Consider the following 18,649-nt stretch of genomic DNA (forward strand, 5'->3'; position numbering starts at 1 on the left):
GGACTTAGTGTGACTAATGTCTGAACTGCACCAAAGTGTTATATGGGCCACGAGATTGTAAAATGCAAAATGATTTCTATTTTTATAACTGCTATCAGTAATAGCTGTATACATGTTAAGAGAATTGCTAGATATGCCATCAAGGGATTGCGGTGCTAGGGCCAGAACAGAGATAGAGCATCTATGGAGGAAGACAGACCTTCTTCTGAGGTCATTCTCTCTCAAATGAGTAACACAGAAGCAAATGCATCAAGGGAAAAAGAAGCTGGGAGTCAAGGCTCAGCATCACATGGTGAATTTAATAGAAGAACTGAGTGGTAGCCTGTAATCTTGGACCACTGCTAGGCTTACATCATTATCCTGTTCACCCAAACAAAGCTGTGGCACACTGAAGCCCCAGGTGCTTTATTTATTGTCTGCAATCAGTCCAACTTGTCATTTCACTTACACTTTCTATGACCCAGTGTTTTCCTTAGAAGCTTCTAACAAACGATTCAGGTGAAAGATTTCTTGAAATGAATAGCTATTCGTGGGTCAGTGCATGGTATTGGATTTCACCTGCCGTGGGTTTTGGAAGAGAGAAATTTAGAAGGAGCAGTAGATAGGTTTAAATGACTGCTGGGTTAGTTTGAGGACTCTCCAGTCGCAGGTAATGGCCCTGTATCTTGTTGGCAGCCTGCTCTGGGCTCCAGCCTACATGGAGGCAGGATGGTCTGTACTCTTGTCACCACAACGAGACTGGGGGAGTCGATCTCCTTCCCATATTTTATGGCTGTCTATCCTTAGTATCTGTGCTCTCCTATGTGGGAGTGCAAGGAGGGATGGACGATCTGGAGCTGCAACAGGAGGGATCTTCTGCTAAGGAGGGTTGGTTTCTATGAGAGGGTTCTTCTACCAAGCTTCAGAAGAGAAGCTTTTAGCCCACACTGCAGCACAGACAAAGCCTCTGTACTGTCTTCTCTGCTGCATTGCACCTCTGAATTTGGGGGTTGTGGGATGAGTATGATCGAGGAAAACGTCCCCAAATTTAACACCTCGCTAAGATGGGTTGGTTTTTTTCCTAAGGGCTTTCCCTGGTGGGTGAACACAAGGCTGACCTGAGGCTTAGAACCCACCAGTTCAACCCTCCAAACACCAGTGCTGGGAGTCACGGCTGCAGCCTGGAGATTGACAGTCCCCCCGACTTTCACACACCTCTCCAGTGAGCAGGGTGGGATAGGGAGAGTGGAGATCCATCTCCATGCCTAGGGTCCCTGAGGTGAAGAAATGAGAGAAAGGGATGTTTAAGAGGTGTATGCCATTAAGCCAGCATTTCAACTTGCTACATAAAAGGCAGCATCGTGAAGCTCCTCCAGGGAGAAAGCTTCTGGTGGTGGATCTCTCTGTGCCTCCCTGCTGTGAGTCATTGTGAACTCAAGTTCAGAGGAATTGGTGCCAAGGAAAAAGCATTGAGATAATAACCTTGAAAAATCAGAGGAGAGAAGGGGAGGAGGAAAAAGGTATTCAGTGAAAGGAGCAGAACTGCCCCACCCTAAAAGCATTCTGTAAATCACAGAATCAGGCTTCCCAGCTATCTGCCTTTATCAAAGGCATCATCCTCTAAGGGCGGAGAGACGTGTGCTTTGGGATTTAAGGACGGTCCATATGGTGTCACGCAGCCTAAGCCAGTGGCTGGTGTGCTGCCAGTTTGCAAACCAACTCATCAAGGCAATGAAAAGATTTTTGAATCTTATGCTTGCAGTTATAAGGAACAATAGTTTGTAGGGCCTCGGGAGAAATAGTGTGCTGTGATTGCCTTTCTCTAAGCGTGCGGGTCTCTGGTGTTAAGAGCACCAACATCTATTCAAGCATGTTTTACCTTTCTAAGAGCCATAGACAATGCCACCTTGTGTGGGAATTTTGTGGTGTTTGCTAGCTGCTGGGCCTTCTTTTCCTGGAGATAAACACACATTTTGTTATTAAGAAAGAACCTTCAAGCTGCTGTTCTGATTTATATTCCCTTCTACACTGGTGCATGCATTTATTGTTTGTTAAGGGCTGACAGCCCTGGAAACCTAAGCTCTCTATTTATCCACAGAGTGAAATTCCTCTCACTGTAGAGGGGATGCCAAAGGCACTAATTGTCAATGATGCTGTTGCACACACACAAAAATCCTTTCTCTATTTTCCAGCCAGAATAATTTTACTGTGTGAAGGAGAACTCCTGAAATGGAAGCTGATTTGGAGAATATGCCTGACAAAGACAGTGGGGCTTCAGCTTGGGAACCTAGAGAAGCCCGAGAGAAGGTGAGGAAAAGCATGGTGTGCTGTCAGATAGATTAGTTCACATGGCTCATTGTTTGCATCCTTACACAGTCAAAAGTGATGTTAGCCTATTGCTATTATTCCAGGGACACAAAGAAAGAGGGGGAGGGAGATTTTGTAAGAGTAAAAGATGCTTTTCTCACCTTGCATGTTGATTTTAAATGTGGTCTTGACATACAAGCATCACAACTTGCAAGAACAAGAATTCAGAGAAGTGACCGACTGCCAGCCTCTAAAGGATAAATAATGCTGAAAGGCTTTTTTATTTACTCCTTTCCTTCTGCAAAAAGAAGGTGGTGCTAGGGAGAAAAATGAAATTTAACAAAAAGCTGAATTTTTATCTCTTCTGTTGCATTCCTTTAACAAAGTAGGCTGCATCTTCCAGCCTTAGAAATCTCTGAAATCCCAGAGAGCAGGAAGCTCCCATTTAATCTGAGGAAAGATAGCTTTGGCCCAGTGTTTGTTTTGCAAGGCATCTACTTCAGGAACGTACAAGCAAATTTATTTTAATTATATCAATTTATGTTCATTAAAAAGTCTTCTCCATAACTAACCCTGATATTGAATTGTTGTATCTCTTCCTAATTTGCTCACACAATGTTTATTCACTTTAATTGACAGTAAGGGTGAATTTATAGGACTATAATTCACACTTCTGGTGAAAGGGAAAAACAAGGTGGAACTATATTATTTGTTGCAAAAATGAAGTGGGGAGATTCATCAGAGCAAAGTGTATATTCAATTTTAATAGTTTTCCCTCATCAGGGTCTCTTAATAGGGTTTCTTTTGCAATTACTTTAGGACATTTGAAACTGCTTATTGTGAGAAGTTGCCAAACAACACTGAAATAAATCCAAATATTAGAGGAGTTTTTAAGAGTGTAACCTATTCATTTCTTTCTTTTTTTGATACTGCTTTCTCTGGAATAAAAAATACCAAATTTCCACAAGACCTCTATTTGCTGGAGAACCTCTCTGGGTCACAAGTAAGGAAGGTGCCTCCAGCTAAGCTGTTGATAATTCTTGCTTAGCTTTTCTAGGCATGGGTCTGTGGAAAAAATCTTCAGATAACTTGATATCAAAGGGCAAAACTCCACCACCCTTCCTGTCTGTGGAGTGTTTGGTGTGTGAAGGTGACACATCCCAGCGATGAAGGGAGGCTGGTTTTGCCAGACCCCACATCACAGAGTTCCTCTGAGAAGCCCCATAAGGCTGAAATCAAAGTGGGTCTGATCTTTCCAAGGGGAGAGCAACCAACTGCAGCCACGTCCTGGCAGTTTGTGGGCTTCTGAGCAGAAGGGATTTCTGTGGGAAGTGAATTCCAGTAAGGAGTAAAGTGGGATCTGACCACACAACCTGTGCCCGTGGGGAAGCAGTCTGTGTTTGAGGTCTGGGGTTTTAAAAAACTCCTGTGTTGCCAGCTGGGTGTAGTACCTTTGAAATGACAAGATTTTTTTTCTCGTGCTATAGTAAATAAAGGTAATATGATGCTAAGAATTAATAAGTGGAGTTTATTTGTCCAGGCAATCACCCAGCAGTATAAAAATCAAAGGCACTGATGAACTATGGCATCACTGTGTGAAGATTTTACAATATCATGATTACTATCAGATCTCAATAACCCCCAGTAATGTGTAAGTAGCATCAACAATTGCTATCACACAATTTCATTGGGCTTTCAGATAAGTATCTCGAAGTAGAACCAGGTTTTAGAGGTATAAAGAATGCAATTACCATTTTAATATCTCTGCACAGGGAACAGGAAGATTAATTTTTGTAGGTCTATTTTTGTGATTTTTTTTTCACTGGTTGGTAGAGATATGTATAAAGCTGGCAACAATACCCTAGAAATAAATTAAGTGCTGCTGATAGCTAATTAAAGCAGCACAACTAGATAGCAGAATTACTGGAAAAATCAAAATCTCTCGTGCCTTAAAATCATGCTGTACTTGTGATTGGGTTTTCAAGAAGAAAGAGGAGAAAGTTTGATATTGTTGGCTCTTGTTTCTTAATGAATTCTAAATCAATATTTTCAAAGCAGGGCTATGTCTCAGAAGTCCAGACAAAAGAAAAAACCAAAAAATCTTTCCTCCCCTTTGGGCTGTACTTGTTGGTGTAACACTTGTGAAGGTGTTTATGGTTACCTGTCAGTTCCTGTATTGTAATGTGTGGATACAGTGTATTTCATGGCTTAATTTTGGGCTCATTCACTGCTTCCTGACAAAACTTTTAGAGTTGGTCCAACAGCAAATGCCCTGAGTTTCTAAACAGTGTGGATCCGTGACAACTTTATTGAGCTCCAGTTTAAGAAAAGAGGTGTAAGCTGGTAAATCTACCAGGGAGCTGGATGACTGCTGGGGAGAAGCAGTAATGTTTTGGCACAGAATCAGCAGATTTGCTGTAAGCCACTGCTGACCTTCTGTTTTCCTTCACAACTCGATCTGAGCTGAGCAGTAGTAGCTGAGCTACGTCTGGGGGGGCACAGGGGGGATGATGTATGGTCCCCAGCCTGCACAGGGGTGTGCAGCATCGTGTACAAATCAAGATGGACTTGATAACTCTGATTAGGATGATACCCCTGCAGTGAGCTGCTGGTGCTGAGATGCTGCGTGGGGCGGTGAGGTGGCGAAACAACAAATGGGATCGGCAGGAGGAGCGCACAAACCCCGTACAGGGCACGTTCCGCCTTTATCCCCTGCCTCTGAAGCATTAGAGATATTGAGCTTATATTTTAGACTGGAGATAAGGTATGGAAAATCCATGATTTTTAGATCTTGCTACAAATTACTCCATTCACCAGGCAGAAGGTTTTAAAGCAGGTTCAGTCTCGAGGCATCACATGGATCTCTGCAAGCGAGAGCAGAGTCGCAGCATGCCGTGCCTCTGACAGCTCCCTGCAACAGCAACGGGCAGGTGGCAAATTGTAATGGCTCATTAATGTACCTGGCCACATTTCTATAAGTGCAAGGAACATTGGTGTCTCCTGCAGCATGTTTCTGTGGGGTTTAGTGCCAGAGGTGTTGAGGTTGCTATGAGTATTGTGTAGAATTTTCTCGTTTGGGTGATGTGGGGTGGGAGGGAAGAAGTGTGAAAAATACATATACTTGGGGAACTCTAGAATGTATAGCTGTGTTGGCCTATACTGGGCTTGTCCACGGATGATATGAAGGGCATCAACTTCTTGTCACAGTAACCTTAAAACTATAAAATCACACAGCTGGATGAAGTACTTTAATACATTGGCACACAAAAACCTCTTGATTTAAACCAGCCTTGCTCAACTGACTGCCTTCAAGGAGTCAGATTGATGGTCACTCCATTGACATCTGTTTTAAAGTATAATTTAATGAAATAAAATTAGTTTTTAGCTAGTGAAAGAAAGTAAGAAAGTTTTTCCCTCTGTTTTTCTGTTAGTGAAGAGGATAGCACCAGCTTCCTCTTTCCTAGGGATTATGACCTATGACTAGAAATGGTGTTTCTTGGCTCCCTTTCCCTGCTGCTGCTTTTCCCCTAAGCATCAATATTAGATGCTCAAGAAGAAAACCATTTCAACAACACAAGGTTTTCTAGAATAGGGAAAGGGTGTGGGTTTTTTTCTCCCAAGTACTGCTGATGATGCTTCAGAAACATAATTTATTTGAAATGCGCGTATCTGAGCTTTGCAGTTTATTCCAGAGCAGGTGCACCCAGGGGTTAGGAGACACTGTGAGAGAGCCACAGAGTCCAGAATTACAACACACATCATTTCTGGGCAGCACCTGAGTGCTCACCCACCCACACCTCCATCACCACGGGGATTGTCCCAGCTCCTCTGGTGTCACATCTGTTGGGAGCCTGGGCCCTGCCCTGGCTGTGCCAGTGAGCAGCGTGTTTGCAGTCAAACCACCGGGATAACTGTGTGGGATGTGTTCTCCATGAAACGTCCTGACTCTGCAGAGACAACTCTGCCTGTGGGTTGTCATCTTGCCTTGACACTTTGAAGTGTTTTAGCTCTGCAGTCTCACAGTGAATTCTCCTCTCTGCTGGCGCTGTTGACGAGCTGCTTTCTGCACAACTCTGCACCTCCACGAATCTTTTTGGGAGTTGGATTTTAGTGATCAGTAACAACTCCCTGCTGGATTGACAGCCACTGGCTCCTTGCAGAGCCCACATTTACCTGTGCACTGGGGTTAGGAGCTGCCCCAACCCTACAAGGCAAGGAGGGGCTGGCCAGAACCACGGACTTTGGTGTGACTTTGGGTAAGTCCCCGGCCAGCCTTCCCTGTCACCTGGAAAACAGAAATAATTCCCTCCTCCAGCCCTACAGAGGGTTGCTGATAAATGTCTCTTCCTTTTGCAGGGCACTTGGATTTCACTTAGTCTTATTAACACAATTAGCTTAAGTGCCTAGTCAGAAGCTGATGGGTATCCCTTGCTCTAGTAGAATTATGTGGCTTGTGGGTGCTGAGCGCTCTGCAGCCCACTCCAGTCATTTGCACAGAATAAAAAGAGCTGATTTTAACTGCTTAAACCACAGCTAGAGAAACAGATACTGGGTATACTCAGAAAGTCTTCACTGTTTTAAAAATGGCGCAAGGAAAACCACAAATGCAAGAGAAATATATTTGTACTTCCTATTTAATTTCAACAGACCTTTGAATCCCAATATCCATCACTGGTTTTGGAGTTTTTAATCGTGACATGGATCAGCATTGTCACTGGGGATTTCCAACTGACACATTGGAGATACAAATGAAAAATTCTCTTGCCAACTGTGTTTTACTTTTTATCTTCATATGAGGTTGTGCTTTAAAGAGAACTTTGACTTTCTACAATACCAGAAAATTTTTTAATTAAAAGCAAAAACAAAAGAAAGGGAGAGGGGGAAAAACGCTTAGAAAACTCTTTGAAAACGAAAAATGACTTTCTCTGTGACTGTTTCTGTGGGCCTCTTTCATGTCCATGTTGTCTGGATGTCTCAGCCGAGTGTGAGGCTGGCAAGGAGGATGGGAGAGCAGTTGTTGTTTCTGCCCCACCTTGCACAGAGCTGTGCTGGAACCACGTGTGAGTGAGGCTGGCCAGGTCCATCTCTGGGCTAATCAGAAGGGAGAAATGCCACACATCTGAGATGAATCAGCAGGGAAGAGCAAATTTTGACAGTTATGCCAAAGTAATTTGAATTAGACAAAGCCTTGATGACTACAAAGTGGGACGTGGTCTCCTGATAGGAGCAGATTTTCCTGTTATACGTTCATTTAATTTTTTTTTTTACTCTGGGCAGAAATAAGGAAAAAATGGCTTTTTGACAGACTCATATGCTTGATTCTGAATTCCCAAGGAATGCAGAGAAGTAGCCAGACAAAATCCTGAAGAAGAAGTAGCACCAAACTGGGGCTTTTATTCTTTGATTACTTCTTTATTACTTAGGTGTCTGTTTGTGTGGAGAAAGTTAATTTTTGAAAAGTAATTCCGAGTCCTTACTCATGTTGCAATCTGTAATAAACATGACTTATAAAATGAGGGGCAAATCTTCAAATGATGCAAGGGATTTGTTGCACTGAATGTGTGGAGGTTCTGCCTCACGTAGATGTAAGTGCAGTAATAATCTGTAAGGAAGGTCAACACTGAGGAGGCAAAGTACATTTTTAATTTACACACCTATGTGCTCGTGGCAGGTGTTAAAACTGGCATCATTGGTTTCAGAAGGGAAAACACAGGGGAAGATGTCTGGCACGATCAGTTTTAAGGCATGCACTTGAAAATGATACAATGTGAAGTGCAGAGTTTTAATGCTGAGAATTTTATACTTCAGCAAGAATGCTCCAACCCTGCTGATGAGCTGACATTTGCGGTCAGTTATTTCCCAAAGGTACTGGCAGTTTTATAATTAGGCCCTCAGTTAGCAATGCCTTTCTGCTCCTGCCTCACCCCACACAGATCTGCAGTGGGGAGGTTTTCAGGTGTGGGTGTGATGTTTGACTCGCGCTGACCAGAAGTAACCCGAGGAGAGGAAGAACTGGGATCAGTGTGAGCCTGTTTGTTTAGCACTGAGGATTTTTGAATCATGCTTCTACCTCAGCGAGTTCCTCAGGGTCATGAAGCGTTCACTAGATGAGTGGGAAGATGTATGTTTGCAATAAGTCTTTTGTCACCCTGGGATAAAGCAGGGCCCTGTTTCCTGGGGATGGAACAGGAATGGCCTCTCTGATTCCCACTGTGCCAAGAGCGCTCAGGGGAGCAGCCAGAGCTGCTGGCCAAGAAATGTTCTCATCACCTAACATTTTCATTACTTCAGATATTTTCCTGAAATCAAATGACTTGTATGGAGTGAAAGCTTCCATTCCAGTGTCACAGAACTGTGCTGTGAGATCCAAAGTGCAGATCTGTTGGCACTGTGTTGCTCCTCTCCAACACAGAGTGTAAGTAATGACCATATAACCTGGAGGTGACCTCATCAAGGTGGCTTTTCCCTCTGCTCGTCCTTAAAAATGCTGTTTCCTGCCAGAGTCCCATTCTCAGTATCTTCTTCAATGAAAATATGAAGTGAAGTTTTCTCACAGATATTTCTTACTCTGCTTTAATAAGAATTTCACCTCAGTGGGATATGGGAGACCTGGGCTTTACTGTCACCATCAGAGATCAGTTCTTATATACAGGATCAGAAAGTGCCACCTTGGTAAAGCTTATGATAAGCAGAAAGAAGAAGAAAACAAAGGGAATAGTGAATTATTTCCAATGTTTTCATACCATAGTAAGTTTTCAGAAATACTCAAACAAAATATGTGTTTTGGTTTTTTTTCTCAAATGGCTTGTCAAGTTACGGCAAATTGTGACCATGCAGAGATAAATTATTGGAACGTTTTGTCTGCATTTGCATGCACAGATACACACACACGTTTGTAAATGGGTGTATAAGTGTATGTGTGCACAGGCAAGCAGATAAACAATGTACATGCATGTGTTTGTGTGGCTGTATACATGCACACATAAGTGTGTTCATGCCTACACCCAAGAAAGTAATTTTCCATAGCCTTTCTGTTGTTTAACAGTACTGAAATGCTGGCATTCAACAATCTAAATCCTCAAATGTGTTGGAGAAACGTAGATTTTAATGGTGTTAAATGAACCATTTAGCACAGAGGGCCTCTCACCTTCAGTGGCACACTCTCAAAATGAAACCCAATGCTCAGATACAATAATAAAAAGAAGAAAAACAATATTACCTGTTTAAAGAGAATATAAAAATCCAATTAAGTTCTGAATTTTAATTTGCTTGCAAGCATGGGTTTGTTGCTCTGTGAAAAGAATGAGAATGTAAATGACATTTCTGTGCGTTATCTACGTAATCCAGAGGCTAAAATATCCTGTCGAGCTTATTTTGTCTAGTGAGGATAAAACTAAACAGTTTTAACTGAATTTCCTGTAAATGGGCAACTAATCAAAAATGAACATCTTTATATTCTGATCTTTCATTAATTTGTGTATAAACGCTGCTGTGAAGAGATTAGCTTCTGCAAAAGCGATTGAATTGTGCCTGGCAGCTGACAGCAGTGATGGGCTGTGGCACTTGGAGTGCTGTGGGTGGGAGAAGCTGGAGCCACCACTCCCTGCTGAGCTCTGAACTCAGCCAAAGACTCAGGGGCAGCTCTGAGCCCTGGAGCCCGCATGGCACCAGCCACAGCCACACAGAACATTGTGCCCAAGCGTCACCACCCTCTCCCGACCCCTCTTGGTGCTGGGGGCCGTGGATCACTCGTGGCCTTTTGCTAAGTGGTGTCTGACAGGGCATTTTGGGTGGCAGGATGAAAAGGTGGTGACCTGAGGGTGCAGGAGACACTCAGTGTCGCAGGACACTGCTGGAGTGAATCTGTTCCAGCCGTGCCTGGGGCAATAATCTCAGGGCAGTGAACTCTGCTTCCCATTGCAACTGAATATTCCTGCCTTTCCTTCTTCCTTTAGATTTGCTTTATTTGGACTAAACAACATGAAAGAAGAATCCGTGCCTGGACTGTAAGTATCTAAATCAGCAATTAAATTTGTGTCTACATAAGGCTGTCATTCACTAGCCTTGCCCAGCAAAGAGAATGTCCTAGGGGGGAAAAATCAACGAAATATACCTTAATGCCACTATGCCTCTGCAGGCTGGGGTCATCCAGCCATGCCACACCCTGTATCCATGCTCTTGCCCTCCAAGGAGCATTGCCTCCTCTGGAATAAATCAGCACAGCTTCAGACACTGAGAACGCAGAGAAGAGAGATAGTTTGAGTTTTTCGTGTTGATATCTAATATATTATTAGGGAGGGGTATTTGACAAATTGCTAATTGAGTAGCACAGAACAAAGCTGTGCAAGTGGTACCTGCAGAGGAGTAGGTGCTGCATCCAGGCTGGTGTAAGTCAGGTTATTCTAAGGCAGTAACTCTTTGGGTGATTTATAAAGATAATTTAAAACAGGCAAAAGGTGAAATGTCCAAACCCACGTTATTTGAACAGACTTTCGTGCCTAATGGTGGAATGAAAGATTCAAACAAAGGAGTCTGTTGGGTGCTGATCAAGACTGAAAATTCTTGGTGTCTGAGTTTTTAAATACCAGCCTCTGCAATGGTGGGTGCCCAGTCTGAAGGGTATCCAGCCCTCCAGTGCTGGGAAATCTGCTCCTTCTGAAATAGTCAGAGAGGCTGTTTATAGGATATCCGGTCCAGAATAAATTATTAAATTGCTCTTGTGAGTTAAAATTGTACAAAAAACCAGGGCTGTAAAGCAGCCAGATCCAACAGGTGATAGGAAGCAGCTTTGTCTGTTTTTTCTCTTTTTTACAAGTTGTATGTGCTGCTCCTGGCCTTTAATCTCACTACAGATTCTGACACCTTTGAACTGTTCATTATATTGCAGCTCTGTGGCAGAGATGGGAACCATCACCTGAACCCAGATCCTTTTGTCCTTCACAAAGATATGCACCCATTCTGCATTTCTCCCAAGTTCAGAAAGGTGGCAACTTTTATGGCTCTTTGTGTCCTGTAACATGATTAAAGGACAGCCAGGTAAGTTTTAGATGGAAGTATAAACTAATCTTGTCTTTATTTTTCTGTATAGAGGATTTTATTTGTATTATTTATATTGTTTCTACTGTGGTCCTAGAGCATGTCTGTTCCAAGTTGTGTTTGTGAAAACGAGAAGAAGAATTATAAGTGTATGCAGAGACAGAAAACACATTTAACATGACAAAGCTAACATCGCATGGTTTTAACCTTGTTTCATTTAAAATCTCAAAACTATCTCAGGGCCTCATTCAGTTTCTTACAGGTGATCTATTATGCAAGAAACATCACCTTCAGCATCTTGTATGAAACCGCCAGGTGTTGTTCAGCCCTTCCATGTTAAACTCCCTCATCACTCTTCAAAGGCAGCACGTGAAAATTATTCACACATGTTTGTAAACATACTATAAACGTGTTTTCATATTCATAAAAATAAAATTACAAAAATCTGAAAAGCTGTGGCGATGCAGACAGAATTTTCCCCAGCACTTGGGTGTTTTTGCTGCTGCACACACTCCCCAGGAGTGATGCATGGCAGCGAACCCCAGCAGGTGCAGTCAGCAAAGCTGCTTTGCAAGCACTTCGCTCGCTGCTCGTGCTCCTGGAATTTAAGAACTTGAGCATGCCCTTGTTTTAAAAGCCAAACATTAAAGTCAATCAGCAAAAGATTAAGCAGTGCCAGTGCATTCTGATACAGCTAAGAAAGAAAAATCATCTTATATGAGTTATTTGTGTTTGAATGTTGAGTCCCAGAGCAGGGTGGTAGCTCTTTGTCGTAGCTCTGTGGAGATGGAGCCCATGGTTCTGAACAGCACAGTGGTAGAGCAGGACTGATTACTAAGCTCCATTCCATTCAAACCAACTCAGTTTGCCAAAAAGTCACGCAGTGGGACTTGTCCACGTACCCAGCTACTTTTAAACACTTGCACAGGAACCAGCAGGTCTGGAAGGATTTCAGAAGAGCTGATCTCCGTGTGCTGCCCACACGCTGCTTTCACCACAGACTGCAAGTCCCTCTGCGCTGTTGGCGACACAGTTTGTACAAATGGCATCTCACCCTGCTCTGCAGTCCTAGTGGTCCTTTCCAAGAAGGAGCTCTAACAGTTCACTGGAATTGTGTTTGGTCTGCAGGGCCCCTGGAGCTGTTCCGAGCTCAGTTAGTGGCTGGGCTTGGCACAGAAACGCAGAGCACTCTGTGCTGTGTGGACTCAAAACATCACAGTGGCTCTGTCTGGGCTGGGCTGTTACTCCTGCAGGAGGTTTGGGGCATGCCACAGGTGCACAGCATGGCTTTTGGCGTGACTTGAGGTCCTGCAGGAAGGACAGGCCTGCGATGTGTCTGCTGGAGAAAAACCCAGGAGACCGACGGCAGCAAACAGTGCTGGAAACGGGCTCCACTGGGAACTTGTGGGTAAGGGGTTCTGAAAGCCACAGGGGAACTCTGTGGTCAAAACCAGCTCATGGCACTGTGCTGGCTCTGTTCATTTGCTGGTTCTGGCTGGTCCATTCCTTGATGGCTCCTGGACCCACATCTCTGCCCACAGGGACAGAGGTTGCTCTTGTCTCTGTATGTACTTGCAGAGATAAAGACCTGGGGGTGAGACAGACCTACTGCCACCTCGGCCCTCCTGTCAGAACAGGTCTGAGTGAGCTACCTGGGGTGTCTCTGTAATGATCTCTGTTTTGTCCTGACCTCAGACCCTCAACCCCTGCAGCTGAAGTGTGAGTTCACTGCTGAGGGAGAAGACGTCAATGTCCTGCATTTTGATGTCATGCTGGGCAGTAAATGCAGGGCTCTTGACAAACTGTGAGTATTCTCAGCCAGTAAAGCCTGATTCCAATCACAAATTTTCCTGATAATACACAATAAACTCTAGAGCAAATAGATATGAAAATCTATGTTTGATCTTGCAGAACCTCTCAAGTGCTTGAGACAGTTTCAGGCCCAGTGGACGAAGTTAAGCTAAATTAAGCACTGTTGAAATGTAAAGTAGGCAGGGAACAGCTTCCCTTTTGCAGTCCTGGCAGTGCAGCTGCCTGTGCAAGGGGAAATCCTTTTCAATGTCAGAGAAATTGTTGGTTTTGAAATCTCCATCATCTGTGTTATCCCCTTTTAATCTATCCATCCAATCTTTTAGAACCGGAGTTTCAGTGTCACAGTACACCCTCCCAGCCAGTTCAGGTGTCAATTTTCAATATCACTTTCTGAGTTCTGGTAATCTTTTAGCTGCCTTTTTTTTTTTTTTTTTTAAATGAAGCTGCTTTTTTTTTTTTTTTTTTAGATTCATGTATACTTCAATGCATTCATATACAGATCACAGATGACCTGTCTCTAATCCTGGTACCGCTTTTGATATGATAACATAGAGGTAGCTGTAATATTGATACAGCTGAAGAAATCTGAGGTTTTTGGTGCTCTTCAGATTTGTACCATTTCAGGATTAAATGCTGTGAGCATCTGTTTATATGAAGACAGAGGGTGATTACAGAAAAAGTCTTTTCCACATAAGTACATATGTTTTTATGTCACTCCAATCTATTTTCAGCTTAACTATATCATTTTACTATATAAGCAGAACTTCTGGAGTTTATTTTAAGAGTCTTGTAACTACCTGATCCTAATGTACCTAAAAATGTGTTTGCAACTTTCAGCTTAACACTGTGTGACTTCAATCCTAGCATTAAGCTCACCTGCCTCAGAGCTCAGCATCTCCCAAGGTGAGTGCAAGCTGACACAGTTTTATCTTTTGTGAAGAACCCTTATTTTTCCTTACCAAATAGAGAGTGAGAGGCAGGCTGCCCACAGAAGCTGTGATCAGAAATGGATGTGTCAGCTGTTATCACCGGACTAGCACAGTTGTAATCATAGCTGCTTCTATGTGCCAGAAGAAATTGGAATGTTTACAGCTTTTCAGTGCAGCAGGAAGGAAACAATCACAAGTGAAATACAAACATACAGCCACGTGTAAAAATGCACAGGAAGAGCACAGGAGTGTGCATAGACCTGTGTGTTCACACTCAGACAAAGAGGATGCCAAAGTGAACAAGCAGAAAATGTGCTTGCGGGTAGAAAACGTGACTGAAGGGGTGGAATGTAAAACCACATGGAAGCAGAGGATAAGGTGAGTCTCTGCAGAGACTCACCTTAGGGATGGCAGCAGCCTTTCTGTTCTAGGGCTGAGCACAAGGGTGTGAGGGTGAGTCCACCCCAACACTTCTGGGTCTGGGCTGGGGGAAGCTGCACACACCCTGTGTGCTGTGCACTCTTATTGTTGAGACAGATAAAGCCAGGAGGAAGGTTTTCTGTTGATGGAGAAACACTCCACAGTATTTTCAAAGTCTGACAGGAGCAAGCTACTCAGAAACACTGCTCTGTTCAGTGAAATTGATGCTGCAAGCAGGATGAAAGGCCCTAAATGGAGACAGAAATTTTCTGAGGGGTAATACCAGGTGTGGGGGTGATCTCTGGGGTTTGTGTCTCCCTGCCACTACCTTTGAGCCAGTTCACTTATCCCCTTCTCTCTTTTTATTCCTGAAATTGTGCAACCTCCTGTGCATCCCCACGTGGTCTGACCAAGTCCTATCCCCTCATGTGCACAGTAAGTTCCTGCATTTCTTCTGACAATGAGGGTAGTCTGAATTGTTTAGTTTTATTCCTGCTAGAGGTTTTTTTTTTGTCTATGTGCTTCTTGGGAAATCAATGCTCAAAGGAGCAACCTGTCTATCTCTGGCTTACACGCAGTTACAGCACTGGGCTTCCAGCAGAAGGATTGAAAGAACAAAGAAAAAGGTTCATTTAATTTTCCTTGAGGGATAGTTCATTTTTCAAATAGAGACAATTTGAAAAACACAAAGTGCTATGCCAATATCCTTAGTCACTCTCAAAAACAAAATTAAGTCTTTCTTGGTAGGAAAATAAATGTCAATGCTATGTATATTTGCATCCAGCAGCAATTCTGAAACTAATTTCGTTGTAATTGATATGCTGCTATATTGCTTTATTATGAGCATTGAAACTTTAAATATTCCTGTCCAGGCCACACTTGGCCTGACACCAAAGTGGTCATTGGCCATGTATCCTGCAGGCTGTACCCAACAGGCTGACCAGTGCACAACAGTAATCAGAGCTGGCACAGAGCTTAGGCATTGATGTTCACTGGTGGCCGAATAATATTCAGAATATTATGGGCCAAAAATCCTAACTTACCCAGGGCTGCTGAATGAAACTAAGAACTCACCTGGACAATATGAAACCATCCATCAGATTAGAAAAGAAGCTGCCCTTCAAGCAAGAGGCCATTAAGTAGCTGATAAATGGATGTTTCTATGAGTGGGATTTCAGGATGCTAAATTTAAACCAATATCATCTTTTTTAAGTGATGCTGATAAGTATCTTTATTATGTATGAAAGTGACTGTGAGAATAGCCTTCTGAGAGAGGTGCATAGTGGTTTATCTGTCTGTTAGAAGGCTGTGTCTAGGTAGGCTTCATTCAGGCACATGTGATAACTTATTTTTAAAGGCAGAACCCCCATCAGCTGGGGTGTAGTGGGTTATTTTCATTGTCTGTTCTCCCAGGACACAGCCACTGACCATGGCTGGTGCTGCAGGGATGCACAGCAGGCTCTGTGTGCTCAGTGCCTGATTGTGCAATTCGATCTGTGCCTGCAGTACTGCTCTGCCTGCTTAGGGCTCCTGTGAGGCAATTCACCTGTTTACTCCTGCTCCTTCTGCTGGGAATTTCTACCAGGGGCTAATTGCTACCAGAGGCTCTCTCTATTCTTTCTATAGCCCATCAGCTGGACATCCCAGACTCCACACCAGTGAAGCCTCCTGCTGATGAACTCATCCTTCTCTGTTAACGAGGGGGCTTCAGAGGGAGACTCCTACTGCAGTGACCATGACAGCCTTGGCACGCTTAGGGCTGGAGTGGAAACAGCCCTGGGCCACTTGCTGCAGTCTTTGCTTGAGAAAGCCCAAAATGAAGCACAGAGAGGATTTTTCATTGCAGGACACAGAAGGATATGTGTGTTTTGGGCACTGCTTGGCTCCATCTGGGCTCTGTGAAGGGACTTTGCCAGATGCCACTCAAAGCACTTCCACTTGGCTCCTGCTCTGAACACCAGGAGGAGGCTGTTTCTCCCTGTGGGCTCCAGGTGAGGCTTTGGGAACCCTCCTGGTCACATCTGACTTCAGCAACAGGGACTTTGTAGCTAAAATTTACGTCCATGAAGCCCTGCCTGCAACCTGGACCAGCATAAGGATGGCCCACGGGATTTTGTCACATTAGTGAAGCGCTCTTCACCAATTCACACAGTTTCCCTTTGACTTAGCAGATCTTCTTCAGCTTTCTGCAGCAAGCAGGTGTTTCTCCATATTTACAGTCTGTGAACTTCAAGAAATCCTAAAATAATTTGTCATTTTATAAATAAGTTATACCAGCTGTCACCACAAATCTGTCACCACACAGACAGATGCAAACATGCGCAGTATGCAGTGATACTGAGATCAGAATAAAGGCCACCTAAAAGCAATTACACTTCCAGGTATTAGGCAAACACAATTATTTTAATTGCTAGTCAAAAACCGTTGATAAAATAGATAATTAAAAAAGATTGACCTAAAGCTGATTTTAAATTATTCTGCAATGTGCACATAACTTATATAATTGCTCTCTCATGACCCATCCTCCATTAAAAGGAAATTTCACCTAAGAAAAAAAATTAGATATGCAGTGCACGGTGATTAAAATAAATACTTATTCTCTTGAATGTTGGAAATTATGTGAGGAACTGTATAAAAAGTAGGAACAAATTAGCCCTGCATTGAAGACTGGAGTGTGGTGTGTCATTTTAATAAATCACACTCAGTGTTACTGAAATAGAACATATGACAATGCATTAGCCCACAGAAATAGTAGATGACCTAACATATGTAGATATATAAAAATTAATCTGGAAAAAGACTGAATAAGATCATGGAATCTTTTAGTAAAAGACCCTTAAGATTATGGAGCTCAACCACTAAGCCAGCACTGCCAAATAGATGCTGAGATAATGGGGGACTTTGCTTTTCTTATTCAGAGTAAAGGAGCTCCTAAATGATCCTTCTTAATAGGGTCCTACCCTGCCATGAGCACAGAGCTCGGGGGGCTGCTGTGGAGGGAGGGATTGCATTTACACTGCACTCGATAGAAAAGAGGCAAAGAGGAGCAAGAGCTGCTGCAAAGGCAGGTTAAAGGCCAGCTTTCCAAACATATTTAGTGCATCTCGATGAGGGAGATGGAAACCTTGGAGGAGTCTCAGATGCCCTTTGTGACCTGCTGGGGTCACACAAAGATGACACGAAGATGAAAAGCAAGTGTGTAGGCCCGAGGCCAAATTCATGTCCTTAGTGCTGGGAGGGTGGTGGACGTGTGGCCACCTGACTGAGCTGGCCACAGTTGGGGTCAGCAGTAATTGCTGGAGAAGAAAAGCAGCTCCTTGGCTCACTTTGCACTAAGCACCCCTCTCTGCCTCACGTGCCACGGGAGTGGCTCACAAGCACGGTTGGTTTGTGCAATGCTCTCATAAAAGAAGAAAATCTTACACTGTCTCTGCTGTAAGATGATGCTTCTGAGTTAGCTTTTAATGTCTGGATGCTTAGCTGGAGCAAAGAAACTCTTGAGACAGTGAAACCACAGCACTTTACCCAGTTCTAATGCTTTTGATCTTCATCTTGGTTGATACTTTTGGCACCTATGGCCAAATATAAGCATTGACAACAATACCATCAAAGGAAAAACAAGTGAATTTTGACCTATGTCTACAAATTGCAGAACCTGTTTGAAGACAGGACCAGCACCAAAGAACGTTTCTTGAGGAAAATCCTTTAAGACTCCAGTTTTAATAGCATATAGCTCTGCCAATATCATTGCAGGAATTGAGAGCTTTCAATTTAAAATGCTCTCCTGCACACGAAGTACTTCTCCAAACCTGTCACTTCTCAGGAGGCTCCTTCTCAGGCAGTCTGCATTTTAAATCGAGCAGTTATGACAGTTTTCACTGCAAAAGGGGACAAATTAGTGAAAGCAGAATATACAGAAATTCAGTTATGGTAAAAGCTAAACAACAGTAACCAGCTCCTGGGAAATAACTGGCTTGGATTTTTGCAGTGACCATCCACAGGAAGAAAAGAAAGTCATGTAGGACTAAACAAGCTCACCAGCTTTGTGCCTAAAGTAACGAGTTACAAAATGGCACAAGCTGAGATCATTAATCCTGAATTTATTGACAAGTTTGAAAGCCCTGGGTAGACATTTGTTAGAAATTCAGCTGACAGTGCAGCCTGCT

The 18,649-nt window shown here is 43.3% G+C and overlaps 2 long non-coding RNA genes across 5 annotated transcripts in view; one reads left to right on the forward strand and one right to left on the reverse strand.

Annotated features, from left to right (window-relative positions):
• Positions 1–18,649, forward strand: part of LOC125334060 — a 40,060-nt gene that overhangs the window by 7,566 nt on the left and 13,845 nt on the right. For 2 of the 4 annotated variants that reach the window (XR_007207059.1, XR_007207060.1), the window contains exons 2-5: positions 2,172–2,286; positions 10,242–10,292; positions 11,174–14,918; positions 16,110–16,474. This is a non-coding gene — a long non-coding RNA (uncharacterized LOC125334060). The remainder of the gene's footprint in view (positions 1–2,171; positions 2,287–10,241; positions 10,293–11,173; positions 14,919–16,109; positions 16,475–18,649) is intronic. The other 2 variants (XR_007207061.1, XR_007207062.1) reach the window with 2 other exon arrangements.
• Positions 6,903–18,649, reverse strand: part of LOC125334059 — a 148,347-nt gene continuing 136,600 nt past the window's right edge. Inside the window, exons 13-15 of the long non-coding RNA XR_007207058.1 lie at positions 10,400–10,518; positions 9,506–9,577; positions 6,903–8,964 (exon numbers count right to left, since the gene is read on the reverse strand). This is a non-coding gene — a long non-coding RNA (uncharacterized LOC125334059). The remainder of the gene's footprint in view (positions 8,965–9,505; positions 9,578–10,399; positions 10,519–18,649) is intronic.

This window comes from Corvus hawaiiensis, chromosome 16, assembly GCF_020740725.1.
Source record: "Corvus hawaiiensis isolate bCorHaw1 chromosome 16, bCorHaw1.pri.cur, whole genome shotgun sequence".
NCBI classification, from domain to species: domain Eukaryota; kingdom Metazoa; phylum Chordata; class Aves; order Passeriformes; family Corvidae; genus Corvus; species Corvus hawaiiensis.